This window comes from Passer montanus, unplaced genomic scaffold (genome assembly GCF_014805655.1).
Source record: "Passer montanus isolate IOZ18808 unplaced genomic scaffold, ASM1480565v1 scaffold23, whole genome shotgun sequence".
NCBI classification, from domain to species: domain Eukaryota; kingdom Metazoa; phylum Chordata; class Aves; order Passeriformes; family Passeridae; genus Passer; species Passer montanus.
Window position 1 is genome coordinate 4,378,486 of NW_024366926.1, and position 13,699 is coordinate 4,392,184.

The following is a 13,699-nucleotide window of genomic DNA, read 5'->3' on the forward strand; positions in this document are numbered from 1 at the left end:
GCTGTCAGTTCTTTGATTACAGTGACTATAATAGAACCTGTAATAATAAGGCAGCACCCAAGTTTTTGAGCTGCTGTGTCAGCTGTTGAACCCAGGCTTACAAAAATCCCTTTCTGAGTGGAAATGTGATGTAATGCTATTCAAGGGGGACTTGCATCTGCTTTTTTCAATGAACACATCAGCTAATATATGAAAATGTTTTCCTGTCATTAAAGCTGCGCAGAAAGTATGTCTTAATGCATTTGCAGTTATTTTTGCTTCTTTAAAAGAAAATAAACATCTCATTCTTAGACTAGATAAAAGCCACTGTTGTTTGTGACAATAGAGGAAGTATTAGCATTGTTAAGAATGGCAATTATTCTTTTTTGCTGAAAGTATCTTAACAGCAAACTTTAGTTTGAAGCATTGGTGTTTTTATGTGTGGTCATAGTGGCAAAGTCTTCCCAGCAATACTTGTGCATACAGTATGGAAGATGATACACCAATGACCTGATTTATCAAGATCCGCCCATTTTCCATTCTGCTCCATCAGTACAAAAACACTTCTCAACTTATTTACTTCAGATGACAGAAAACAGTTCATGAAGTTGAACTTGGTGAGAATAAGGGCTATGAACTGGCATTGAATGTCCAGTGCTGATAATTCATCTGTGGAAGAAATCCTTTCCTAGGTGAATGGCCAACCAGAAATGAGCACTGGGTTACACTGTAGGTATGTAGGTGATCCACGGTTATTTTGAGTCTCCAGGAATGGCTCATATTTGGAGTTTTTTCTGGCTCATTAATATGTTGCCAGTACAATAACTAATAATTAGCATGGATATTTCTGAATTGCTTTTGTTAGCGCTTAGAAATGGATTTATGAGCGAGTACTTTTGTATGTGATTGTTAATTAGCTGTTCTGTTTGTTTCTAAAACTATTTCCTGCTGGACTAGCAATGAAACCTCTATTGAAATGTCCATCTCAAAGTTGATTTAATTGGGCTTTAGCTGTCAGACTCATATACAACATGACTTTCAGAGTAGGAAGAAGATAAAAAAGATAAAAAAGATTGCTGCTTAAAGAAAACTTCTTTTTTGTCTATGATTTTTTTTAAAACATACCTTCAATATGGTATGAAAAAATACATTTTTGGAATAATTTCATGTGGTAAAGTAATTTGAGATAAGTCATGATAGTGTTTGTGTGTGTTCAAGGAGGTAGTTCTCTTGAAAATAACAGCTTTTCAGAAGACTCTTTGGCTGGTCATACTGATGACTTTGCTACTGAGACATACTGTGTTTCAGTAACACTTGGGGTAAATAATTCAGTTTTATTTTTCAGGTATTGTAGTGTCAGGAAAAAATAAAGAAATCTTGACCAATATTTAAAAATCACTTTTATTTGTTATTCAGTAATTATAAGATTTTAATTGACCTATAGTTCATTAGTAAAAAAAGAAATCAAAATTCTGTTTGGTTTTTGAAGGTAAGCAGTTAAGTACTAACTGAAACAATTTCTTCGGCTTTCTTTGACGGGAAAGGAACTTGTTGTTTTCAGGTGGATTCATAAACATGGCTCTAATGGCTCATTATGCAAAGTCTTCTTTATGTTATTAAGTGACAAAAAGGTCACACTGATTTTGATGCCACCACGTGTCCTCTGCTGCTAATGTTCATTTGGGAGGAATAATGACTGGAAAATGCTTAATAAAGGTGCAAAGCCTGAAGTCATAGGCTGCATTCGCACAGACAGCTGCTTCTTCAGGTCAGGTCCTTGAGGAGCCCTTTGCAGTATCCGCATGCTGCCGTTGACTCACACCCATGTTTATGCTGTTATAAAACCAGTGGGAGAGTGGTGGCTGCCCTGGAGTCTGGCCCAGGGGCACAGTGCGCAGTTCCTTGTTGCTAACCTAAATAACAGTATTGGTTTTTAGGTGCTAGGGACTGTGGGTGCCTGCACAATTTGATAGAAGTCAGTAATTTCTAGTGCTTTGATACCGATACCACCAAAGTAAGAGCTGAGAAAGAGACATCAAAGTGAAAGCTACGCCGTGCCCTACAACCACTAACAGACAAGTGCTGTGCAGTTCTCTTACTGATTCTATGTTTGTCTTGTATTGATGGTTGTGATGGATGCTAGTTGTAGCTTACTGATACAAGCAGCATTAGAAGATGTTGCAGAAACCCACTTCTTTTGTCACCTAATCGCCAGACAGGCCATTGTGGTAATGGGTAGTGGACATCTGTATTTCAGATGGAGTCCAGTAAAGCCTGGCCAAAAACAAAGCTTCTCCAGATTTTGAAGTGGCAGTGATATAAAACCATATTAATGTTAAATGATGTGGGTAGATGGGCAAGCAAGATAGAATTGGGGATAATCTGTCCTTCCTTGTATAACTCGGTATGAGTTGTGCACTCTATTATTGTGGGACCTGTTGTGCCTTGGGCAGTTTTGATTGTGAGCTATGTTCACAGGTGAAGCTGAATCCTGTCAGGTTGATGTAATTTCAGCTGAGGTGTCATCCTCTTGTGACACAGTTGTGGCCATCCTCTCCTGAGAGCATTGTAGGTCTTGGCATCTTTGTGCCATCGCTGCACCTGGCCTGTTATGCTCAGACATTTGTCAGGACAATAAATTTTTCCTCCTTCCTCATATTAGGAAAGAGGAAATAGATTTTCAGAAGTTTAATTGACTGTTTATTGACCAAATTAATTAAACACTTTGTATTTGGCTTTTTTTCATGCCAAAGTTTAAAGTGAGGTTTTCAGAATAGGAGCTTGTCTTTGGGTTTTTATTTCTCTCAAGTATTTCTGTGTCCCTCAAATGAAGACCCAAAATAATTCATGTAGCCCAAAGGAGAGCATCAGGTAATTGTTTCCAGCTACTTTTCTAGTTTTGCTTTAGAAATGCTTCTTCTTGGGTATTGTACTCCTGTATAGCTTATTCCTAAATGGGGGAATGACTCAAGTAAGTGTTCCTGGCCAACCTTAGAAACCTTTTCTTCTCTCATTGAATATTGCCTATTACTTATGTCTGGCAACAGTAACTTTGGAAACTATTAAATGGTCTTAGTTGTGTAAGAAGATAGAGAAGACATTTTATAAAATCTAACTCTCTCACTTGAACTGCCTTATGTATTTCAGCACTCCACAGCACTGAGATTTGGTATTTTCATAAGCTCCAGAGGAGCAGTATAAGCATTATATACTGTTATGTTATACTGCTGTCATCTGTACATAGTCCACATTGCTCTGGAATTTGTGTCTCCAGGCATTGCTTTTGCCTTGGTACAGTGCATTCTGCATTTATGGCCTCTCCAGAAGCTCACTGTGCTGCCTGGTGTTCACAATTTTCAAAATTGCAGAGGGAAATCTGCATTTCTGCTCTTTGGTCAGTTCTGTCATTTCTGTTTGTCAGAGCTTGAGGTTTATAGTTGTCATTTTGGCTATTCACTTGGGAAGCTTTTGGAGGTCCTTTAGATGTTACAGGCTGAAGCTAGGGAATTTTGGAGCAGATCCCTGTGCATGGTGTGAGAGTGCTCTGCTGGAACCATGGACAGGTGTCAGGGCAGACCAGGGGCAGCCATGCAGGTGTGTGCCTTGTGCTGTCATTTCCAGCTTGGAAACTTGACACAACATGAGCTACTATCCTAAAGAGAATAAGGTCAGAGCAGGAGTTGTGGGAACAGAGAGTAAAAAAAAAGAAAATGGATTCACCTCTTCTTTCAAAGTATTTTTTTCTTTCACAGCAGCTGTAGTAATTGCAGATGACACATATGAACTGGGTGGTGAGGAGCAGGGTTAGCACTCCATGATTTGCTCTTTCCATGTAACTTCAGCTGGTCTGGATTAAAGTACAGATTCATGTATTGCAAGTACATGTATGTGTAATAGCTTAAAATTAGCTGCAGTAAGGCTGGCATGAGACTTCTGGATTTTTTTTTTTTGCAGTATCTTTGGTGTGGATATTCCCAGGAATCCTTTGGTTTTTGTGGACTGAAAATTTAGTGTTGGGCTGTAATAGGCTATCTGTAGTACTTTCTTCTATTAAATAACTATAATTACATTTTCAGTACAATCCGAATTGTCTGTCCATGCCTATCTCCTGTGTATCTTAAGTAGTACTGTGGTAGTTTGGCTCCACCTCCATTTTTAGTTACTATGTGCCTAAATCTGACTTTCCTTATATTTTCTATTTACGGTTCCTGTGTATTTTGTTCCTTGTATTCAAACAGCCATCTTCCTGAGCAAAGTTTAATGTCTGAGTCATTAGCTGTTTTCTCCATTACATGGGTGTGTCAGCATTTTGTTTGTAATTTTCTTCAGAGCCTCCTTATAAACAGAGACTCTTAAAGCTGCAGTCAGAATCCATAAAGATAAGACCATAATGGTTAATGTAACCCATTGGCCTGAATATTGCAAATATTTCCTTGTATGTGGTATCCCCAAAACAGCCAGGAGTGAGTGTGTGAAAGTGCCTGAGAAGTATTTGTATAAGAATGCAAATAACTTTCAACAGCCACACCAGCATCTGAGCTTTGATCTGTTAATGACTTCCTCATGCAATAAAGCGTGGAATGCCAAATCCCTGTGCTTGGCAAATTCAGACTGCTAATTTGTCAAAGCTGAATAAGAGGAAAACATGTATTTTGCAATTCATTGTAAAAATGTAAGGAAAACAGAAGTCTTAGTCAAAGGAGCAGTAGGATGCTGAGTATCTCTTTTATCTGCTGAAGGCAGATAAATGACAGTAGTACAAATCCATAGTGTCCAATATTTCCACTCCCTTTTGTCTCAAATTAGACAATTCATCTGCTCAAATACACACAGTGTTTTGCTTGGTGAAGAGTGGGTGGTGGTCCAGAACAGGACTACTAAGAAGTTCAAGTAAATGTGAAATTGTTGACACTTAGCTATGTGTTTCAAATTGGTTAATCTAACAGAAATTACTTAGAAGGTTTTTTATGGGTTTATTTTACTTACAGAGATTGGTGTAAACTTCCAGAACAGATTGTAAGTCTGATGCTGTCACCTGGAGACTCTTAAAAAAATAATTATCAAAACAAAGATAATTCTGAAAATGCTTATTTTCTCTAGAGTTTAGCCTGAGGTGAGAGATATTCTTTACTTCTCAATAATTTGATCTGTCGAGTGACTTTGCGTCTTAGCTACGTATGTATTTAGAAAATAGATATAGTACAGAATAGTTCAAAACAGGGCCATGAAAACATGTGCCCATATCCTGATATGCAGTGAGTGGAGCAGCCCTGAAAAGCTTTTGGGGTGCTGGTGCATGAGAGGTTGGACATGACCAATGTGTGCTTGCAGTCTGGTTGTATCCTGGACTGCATCACAGCATAACCAGCAGGGTGAGGGAGAGGATTCTGCCCCTCTGCTCCAGTGAGACCCTACCTGCAGTGCTGCATCAGCTGTGTGGCCTCAAAAACAAGAACAACCTTGTCCTGTTACAGCATATCCAAAGGAGTGACAAAGATGATCAGACGGCTGAAGCACCTCTCCTGCTCAGGCTGAATTGGAGTTGTTCAGCCTGGAGAAGAGAAGGCTCTGGCGAGATGATACAGTGTCTTCCAATATCCCGCAGGGGACCTACAAGAAAGCCAGAGAGGGACTTTTTACAAGACCATGTACAGGTAGGACAAGTGGTAAAAAGTTTTAAACTGAAAGAGGGTAGACTTAGATTAGATATTAGGAGGAAATTCCTCAATGTGAAAGTTGTAAGACACTGCACCAGGTTGCCTGGAGCAGCTGTGGATGCCCCATCCCTGGAGGTGTTCAAGGCCAGGCTGGATGGGGCTCTGAGCAACCTGGCCCAGTGGAAGGTATCCTGGTCCATGGGGTGTTGGATTTAAGGTCTCCTTTAACCCATTTTATGGTTTTATGAATGGCAGAGCAACTTGTATGTGGTTAATGAAAGATGATGAACAATGCAAGTGCTTCTCAAATAAAGTGCTGTATTCCCTTAGACAGCAGTTCCCGTTACAATTGCACCATATGTTCTCAGCAAGCAGCAGATGTACAGTCTAACATTTAGCAATGGAACTTTCCCACTTGAATGTTTGGGATAATACTAAAATAATGAATAATTAATCTTTGGCATTTCTAAGACAGTTTCTTTTTATTGCTGTGCGTATTTGTTTCAGAAAGTCTTGCCACTTAAAGATTTTAGAGCTCTTATGTAGACATTTCCTTATATCTCTCCAATAATCCTGAAAGCATTATCCATTTTAATGCTTGGATGACTAGGTGGCGTTCTCAAGATCACACCAGGCACCACAGAAATGCAGGGGGCATCACTGGTGTCTTGAAGACTGATGTTTCTGTCGAGCAGCCACAGCTGCAGGGTCAATGGGCAGCTGCCAAGGGCATGGCATCTGGTAAATGACAAAGTGCCACCTTGAAGGCAGTGCTCAAAGACATTGTCCCCTCACTTTCTTTACTTTATCCCTTTTGAGTACTTTATATGTCATTAATAAAGGGAATTCCAGGAACTGGATGTTCATTCTAGTATTCTCTACTGATAGAAGGAGCTTGCTTTCTAATACCATGGAAGGTAGGTATAAAATTATGTCAGAACAGGGTGCAAGAGAATTAAACCTGGGGAAAATGCCAAGTTTCCACTGCAACTTTTGATATATCAGTTCATGCTGAAAGTAGTCTGAAGAATATAATCTGAATTAGAAGTTCACTACAATCAGCCTTGCTTTGGGAAGTGGAAGGGGATTGACTGGCTATAATAGGATATGTTTTTAAAAGTGTCAGGTAAGATTGTGTTTGTGTGATCATGTTCTTTAAAAGGGATCTTGTTGTGAGTAGTATGTTAACCTTTATAGCCTCCTGAGGAATGTATTGATTAACTTCCTTTTTTCAATTCAGCCTTACAGGTCTATTAAAAAATATACAATATGAGTGTAATGTGTAGAAATGTGTGTAATATTTCCTTCATTGGAGAACTCATGATCTTTTTGCATTGCCCTTTGCTAGAGAGATATGTAGTCTTATGGGACTTTGGTTCTTAAGTTCTTGAAAATAGCAGCAAAGCTGTAAGGAAGGAAAAACACTTTGTTTTTATTGACTATTTAATAACTGTAAAAGCTTTTTTAGCAATTTTGTCAAGTGTGAAACTTGATCTGTTCCCTTCCAAGTGTTGTTGTCTTTTCCTATAGTCTATTTACAGTTTATTAAAAGTTCATGACCTGGTTTTTTTACCTTTAAATCTGCTTAAGCAAATCAATAATTGTCAGATCTTTTCTTGGCAGTAATTTTGCAGGCTGATGTTTGATCTCTGTCCTTATATAATTGAGAATGAGTCAAGGCTGAAGACTCATTTATTTGTTATGCACAAAGTTATAAAGAGTACAGTAATTAGGGACAAATGCCAGGTGTTTTGTACACAGACAGACTTGTAATAGAGTTCTAATAGATTTATTTGTTGCCTCTTGAATTATTTGGGTCACTATTCAAAGAGTCTTCTGAGGGTAAAATACAAGAAAAAAAGTTCTGGTGGTGAAGTCTGGTATTATTTTCTCTATGAAGACAGTCATTAAGTTTAGTATTCAGCACATCTTATCGGTTGGACTTGCTTTTTCTGATTGAGCTGAAGGAGCAGCCACTCCAAGTCATTCTCACTTTATTCTAGATCCTGACACCATTGCAGACCTTTCCCAAAGGAAGTGCCATGCTGTTAGCCTTTTTTGCTCTGGACCCTCCTGAAACTGCCTCTAGGGTTGTTGACCTCATTTTTGAGTTGCCAAGCTATAAGATTGACCAAAATTAAGGGATTTGTTCTTCACTACCTATGCTTTTTATAGTTGTCTGCAGCTGCATTCTTAGAATAATAATTTTTTACTTCTTGAAAAAATTATTTCCATTATCCAACCTCTTTGATGTCCCTTGAGGAGTTAAAAGTGCAATAAATACATAAGCAATGTGCTGCTGCTCTAAGCTTACTTATTATTAGATACAAACATGAAATCCTGGCCCTGCAAAAGGTTGACTCTGACTGTTAATTGAAAAAAAATGCAGTTTAATAAAGGTGTGCTTTGTTAATAAAGAAGTTGTGAGGGTGAGGAAGTTGCTCTCTCATTAGCTTTTCTCTTTGCTAAAGACAAATGCTGTAATTCTTGGGGTTGTCCTGTGCAGGCCAGGAGCTGGACCCCCATGATCCTTGCGGATTCTTTCTAACTCAGGATATTCTGTGGTTTTATGACAGTCAACTTCTGCCTTGCTCTATAAGGACAGTCAGATGGCTGTGGCTCTGAAACACACCTCTTTTTCTTCCATGTCTTTTCTTCTGAGTCTAAGTCACTTTATTTGATTTGAAAAAGTGAAGCGCCTTGGCTTCAAATTTGAAGGTTATCAGCTCTCTTGCAGATATGAAACCACTTGTCTTTAAAGTAATTTACTGAAGAAATAAATCTCTGTCTTTTCAGTATGTTAACCTGCTTTCATATACTTAAGTATATGAGTAGAATAGTAACCTGCTTTCATATACTTAAGTACTTTGCTTTCCTTATTAGCACAATATACTTAACAAAACTCCAACCAGTTTTTCTGGCAGTATTTCTTCATTTGGAGTCTAGTAGGCTTCAGATCCTCTGTGTTCCTGACTCCAAATCCCTAGCTACTGACCTCAAGGCTCCCCTGATGCTTTCTGACAGAGGCTCCAGGTTCTCCCTGACTGTTTATGTTTTTTACATCTTGTCCTGTCTAGGCTGGTCCAAGAGCTGCTGCATGAACTGTGTCACCTGTTTGATTTGTTTGAAGGCTTGTTGTTGCTCAGAGCCCCATATGAAATTGTTCTTCTTCTGGGTCACTTGGTAAAGCAAGCTGGCAATCAGACAGTCATGGGGAATATGCATTTTTTGGAAACCTGCAATGCATAAGAAAGCATGTGTATGTTTCTTACTAATTGGTGGATATGCAGATGTGATTTTGTCAGTCACACCCATTGGGATCTAACAGACTCTGTCTTAGCATGGTATTCCTGTACAGGTCCCTTGACCTTATCTTGTTTAATGAACAAGCCAGCTTTCAGAAAGATTTGAGGTATTTTTTCTGTTTCTCAACAGCTTCTTCTGCTGTATTACCCCATGTGATAGTGTCATCAATTTACTGCAGGTGTCCCTGAGCTTCTCCTTGTACCAGAACGGTCCATGGCAGATGGTAGAGCTGTGTCCCTCCCCCAGGGGTGGGGGATTCAAGGTATACTGGGCACCCCTCCAAGTGCAAGCAAGCTCCATTGCCAAAGAGATTGAGAAAAACACATTAGTGGTACCAGTTTTGGTACACCACTGGGCTGCCTTTGACTGTGCTGATGTGTGTCTGTTATAGCAGCAGGTTGATTTCAGTCATGCCACATTAATCTACTGTTAATCACCATTCTCCATTAGGCTTTCCTACTGGCCATATGGGGCTGTTAAAGGTGAGCAGCTCCTACTAATGACTCTTGGGTGATCCAGTTGGTGACTCAGTTAATGGATGAGAAGCATGGAGTCTTGGTTGATGTGACATTGCTGCTGGTGTGCTGTTACGGTAGAGACTGTCACCACCCATGATCCTTTAACTTTTGTTAATCCTGTGAGAGGAGGGTCCTCAAGAGACCAGAGAAGATGGGCAGCTGTTTAATTTCCTTTGTCTCCAAAGCAGCTATACAACAAGCCCATTGCATAGTTTAGTGCCATCAGGGCCCTTTGTGCTGGTTATCTGCTAGAGTCTTGTACTCCCTGTGTTTCTGATGTTCCAAGCCACTGGATTCACACAGTCCAGTAAATCCAGTTGTCCCTCATATCCTATTGGCTGGAAGGAAGACTCCTCTAATACTCACCATAGGATCCTTCACTTCCATCTTGTAGAAATGGGTTAGAATTTCTTTCCATAGGTTTAAGAGTAAAGTCAGCTTTACCTCTCTCTTCCTGGGAAATTGTCCACTGCAGACTGGAGCAGCAGCAGGAGCTTTCTTGAAGGAACTCCCATTTCTGATTGTTTTCCCCTGCAATTCATGTACCTATGTCTCTAGGGTTGAAGTTCGTTTTCCATCCCAGTTGCTCACATCTTCTCTGCGATCTCACAGACAAAACCATAGGGTACCCTGTGGTTATAACTTCTGTATCCTCTGTCTTGAGCAGAAGTTGGATGAGTTTTCCTTATCCACAGTGGAAAGTCTCAGTGGTGGGGTTCCCACATCCCTGCATTGATTTGCAGTAATACTTAAGTTGGCTAGAAGTTGGTCAAAGACATAGTTACAGTATGTGTGACCTTACCTTCAATGTCCTGCCCCCATCCCCAAGCCTTGCTGGAGCTGTGAATGTATGTCAAGTAGAGAAATGTCTCTTTCTCTTCCTAGTCTTCCCACATTTTTTTTTTTGTCTATGGGGAATGTCTCCCTGCAGAGAGCAATGACACTGGTGCCTTAGGTACTGCTTTGTCAAGTCAGGGTTTTCCTTAAGCCAGTAGCTAGCTCATAGTTCCTGCAGGAGCGATCACCCTGGCAGCACGTTCCTGGAGAAGCTGAGGGTGTCTGGCCCATGACATGGAAGGCACAAGAAAGGGAGAAAAATGCAAGGGGCAGCGTGGTCTGAAGGGGCTGAGACCTCTCTGTCTGGGCTTGGCCTGTCTTGGACAAACTCAGGCCTGGCTGGGCTGACCGAGGCTACAGGTCGTGTGGAAAAGACTTCAGGCAGGCTCTGACTTCTTCCCCTTGTTTGTCAGCCTATCCTGGTTTCCTCTGCAGCAGCTGAGACCCACCTCTGCCTCCTGGGATAGGGCAAAGGGCTGGGAAGGAGGCAGAGGAGCTTTGGTGCCTGCCCAAGCTTTTCCTCCATGTGGACACTCAGCCCTTGCCCTGCCTGTTGTTGGCCCAAGGCCGTGGCGGGTCCTGGCTCGCAGCCGCCTGGCACCATCCCACCTGGCTGAGCCCCATCGCTCAGCACTCTCAAGTGTCTCCTGGCTTTCCTGCAGAGACAGAGATGAGCCAAACTCCACTGAGCTGCTCCAGCAGGCCACCTGCCAGGACCTCCAGGTGGCAGCCAGCTGGGCACAGGAGGACTGGCTCCCTGTGCCTTGCCACTCCAGGTCCTGGGGAGGCACATCCTACGTGAGCGTGGCCCAGGTGGGGTGGCTGAAAAGGCCAAGGCTGCTGGGAGGGAGAGTGGCCGTGGAGAAAGCTGTCCATCCTGCCTGACCTGCGCATGTTGTACCTGGCTGATTTACCTGACTTCTGTTGTGAGGGACTTAGAGAGTTCTGAATTGAGGGTGAGGCAGAGCACAAAAGCAGTCAGCTGAGTCTGGACTGGAGAAAAGCCTGCGCTATTGCTTTAAATCAGAGATAAATCCAAAAGAGACATTGAGCCTGACCATAGGAATCTGAGGGAATATATATATATATATATACACACTGTTTCAGCAGGATGAAGAATTGTGTGATTTATTTATGCCATGTACATAATAAAGTGAAAGTAGCTCGTGAGGCTTCTGTTGGACTTTACTGAAGCTACATCTGTTTTTCTGCTGGCTGTGTCTTCTGAAATTGTCTGTGATAGGATCCAAAAAAGAGAGTGAAAGAGAAGGCATTATTGTGGCAGCTACAGCTGGTCTATAAGCTGCTCAGATAAATTTGCCATAACAGACCTCACCTCGAGCAGCCTCAGTCAGGTGTGTAAGCACGGGAAATTTGAAGCCCCTATAAAAGGTGCCTGTCAATAAACATCGGCTGTTGTCACATGAACTGCAGTGTGTTCAGTTGCGTGCTTGTCTCCAGAACTGCAACACATCAGAATGTTTTACGGAGCAGTCTTTGGCTCACAGCCAAAAAATGCTGTAACCCTTGACATAATTATTATAGCAGTAATGATCTTAAGAGATAATAGAGAGTGCAATCTCTGCCCTTCTTCATGGGAATTTAGGACTAAAGTAGAGGTTTAATTTTATTGATATCATTAAGGGAAAAGTAATACAGTTGTAGTGTGATTTTCCCCATGGATAGAAATTGAAGAACTCCATCCACTTTGCAGCTGGGTTAAAGACAGAAAGAGAGAGTCACAGATGTGATATATGATTTTTCAAATATATCAATAAACATTACAATTTCATACATGTAAAACAACCACAATATTTTTTAAAAATGGATTTGATAATTGGGCATTAAATAAACAATGTAGACAAACTCTTTAGAAGTATGCCTCATGGGACACTTTGAAATTCTTCAGGGACTGTAATTTGCACAGTAGATTTGGTAGGAAATGGCAAAAGTCAACAATGGGAAGACTCAAAGGATAGTGATACTCCACTTCTTTGGGGTACTCAGTGAATGTGTATAGGAAAATTAAGACTAACAAGTGTGCTCAGCAAGAGAAATTTCCTGTATTTTGTTAAGCATTTCGCTTGAACTGTGGAAGACCTAAGAAACCCTCATTTGAATTATAAATTATGAGTAAAAAACATTAGCATGAAAGAAGAGGCTGTGGCTAACTAAAAAAGTTGCAGAATATCTCTAGAGTCAAGGCAGGAGAAGGAAAGCCAATTTCTACTGACTTTCATCAGAGGTCTATGTAATATGTAAGCCCTATTTTTAAGGCTAATTTAGAACCATACTAGAAAACTTTATACTATCACAAAAAAACCTAGCTTCTGTGCTATCCTTTTAGTTTCATCCTTCACCTTTGCTTGTTCAGATTTGTTTTGTATTTGAATTGGAAGGTAATTGAAGTATTGACCATATTTTCTTAAATGTGGGTGTGATTAAATAAATAGGGTGACTTAGGACCTACAAGCATTGATCTAATCAAAATAATACATGGCTTCTGAAATAAGAAGCTTTTTTCTTTTTTAAATACAAGACATTTTTCTCACTAGTTGAAGTAGAAAAACTATCTTGAAGCTTCTTGTAGCAGCATTTTCTTTTTAAGGAAGGACTTAATTTCTATTCAGTGTTTTACTCTAGTAAGTTGCACTGTCTGGTCGCTGTCAGGTGCTGGAAGATTATTGCCTCATTTCTTAGACATCTCCTGCATGTGGTACTTGCCTTTGTGGCATATGTTCTTGACAGAAGAAAATGAGGGAGATTTGCTGTTGTCATCGTCTGTCATCACTGAACATAAAGACATTGAATGCAACACTCTGGGAAATGATCTCAAGAAGCTTATGCATCTTTTTGCTATTGTCTGTGTAAGCTGTAGTCAGATATAGTAGTTTTTTTAGAAGTCCTGTTTGTCCCTTTGCACAGAGTTGTGATTTTTCAAAAGATCTCGGCAAGAATTGACTAGTTAGGACTGCTCTGCATCAGATGTATTTGAATATTTCATTCAAGCTGGCGGATGGCTGTCACTAATTCAATTTCTTGGTAGCATTTTTCAAGTCCTAGAACTTTAATGCCAAATATATCCTGCTCTGCTGAAATAGAAGGTTGGTTTAATGGCTCTGAGTCTGGCAGTTTGCTGTCCAGGAACAGATCTCTCCTTCATTACTTGTGATTATATCCCCTCTGTGGACTTTAAATTCCATTTCTCTGTGTCATTTTGTTAGCAGTGTTTTTACAGGGTGCAGAGAGAATCTGCAAGCAGGATGCTTGCCTAAATGTGACATTTACAAGTGCAAAGTGACTGCCTAACAAGAGCTACTAGATTAAGTATTAATATACTCACCATCCTGGTGAGACTTCTAGGCAGTGTGTGCTTGCTCCTTGTTCATGCTATCTGTGTTT

General features: G+C 40.4%; 1 protein-coding gene across 8 annotated transcripts in view; it reads left to right on the forward strand.

The window, feature by feature from the left end:
- The window catches only part of CCSER1 (coiled-coil serine rich protein 1), a 626,891-nt gene that overhangs the window by 64,418 nt on the left and 548,774 nt on the right, over positions 1-13,699 (forward strand). Inside the window, exon 3 of one of the 8 annotated variants that reach the window (XM_039710731.1) lies at positions 5,454-5,633. The exons of the other annotated variants lie outside the window; for them this stretch is intronic. The gene's annotated coding sequence lies outside the window, so the exon portion shown is untranslated. The remainder of the gene's footprint in view (positions 1-5,453; positions 5,634-13,699) is intronic. 8 annotated transcript variants of the gene reach the window in all.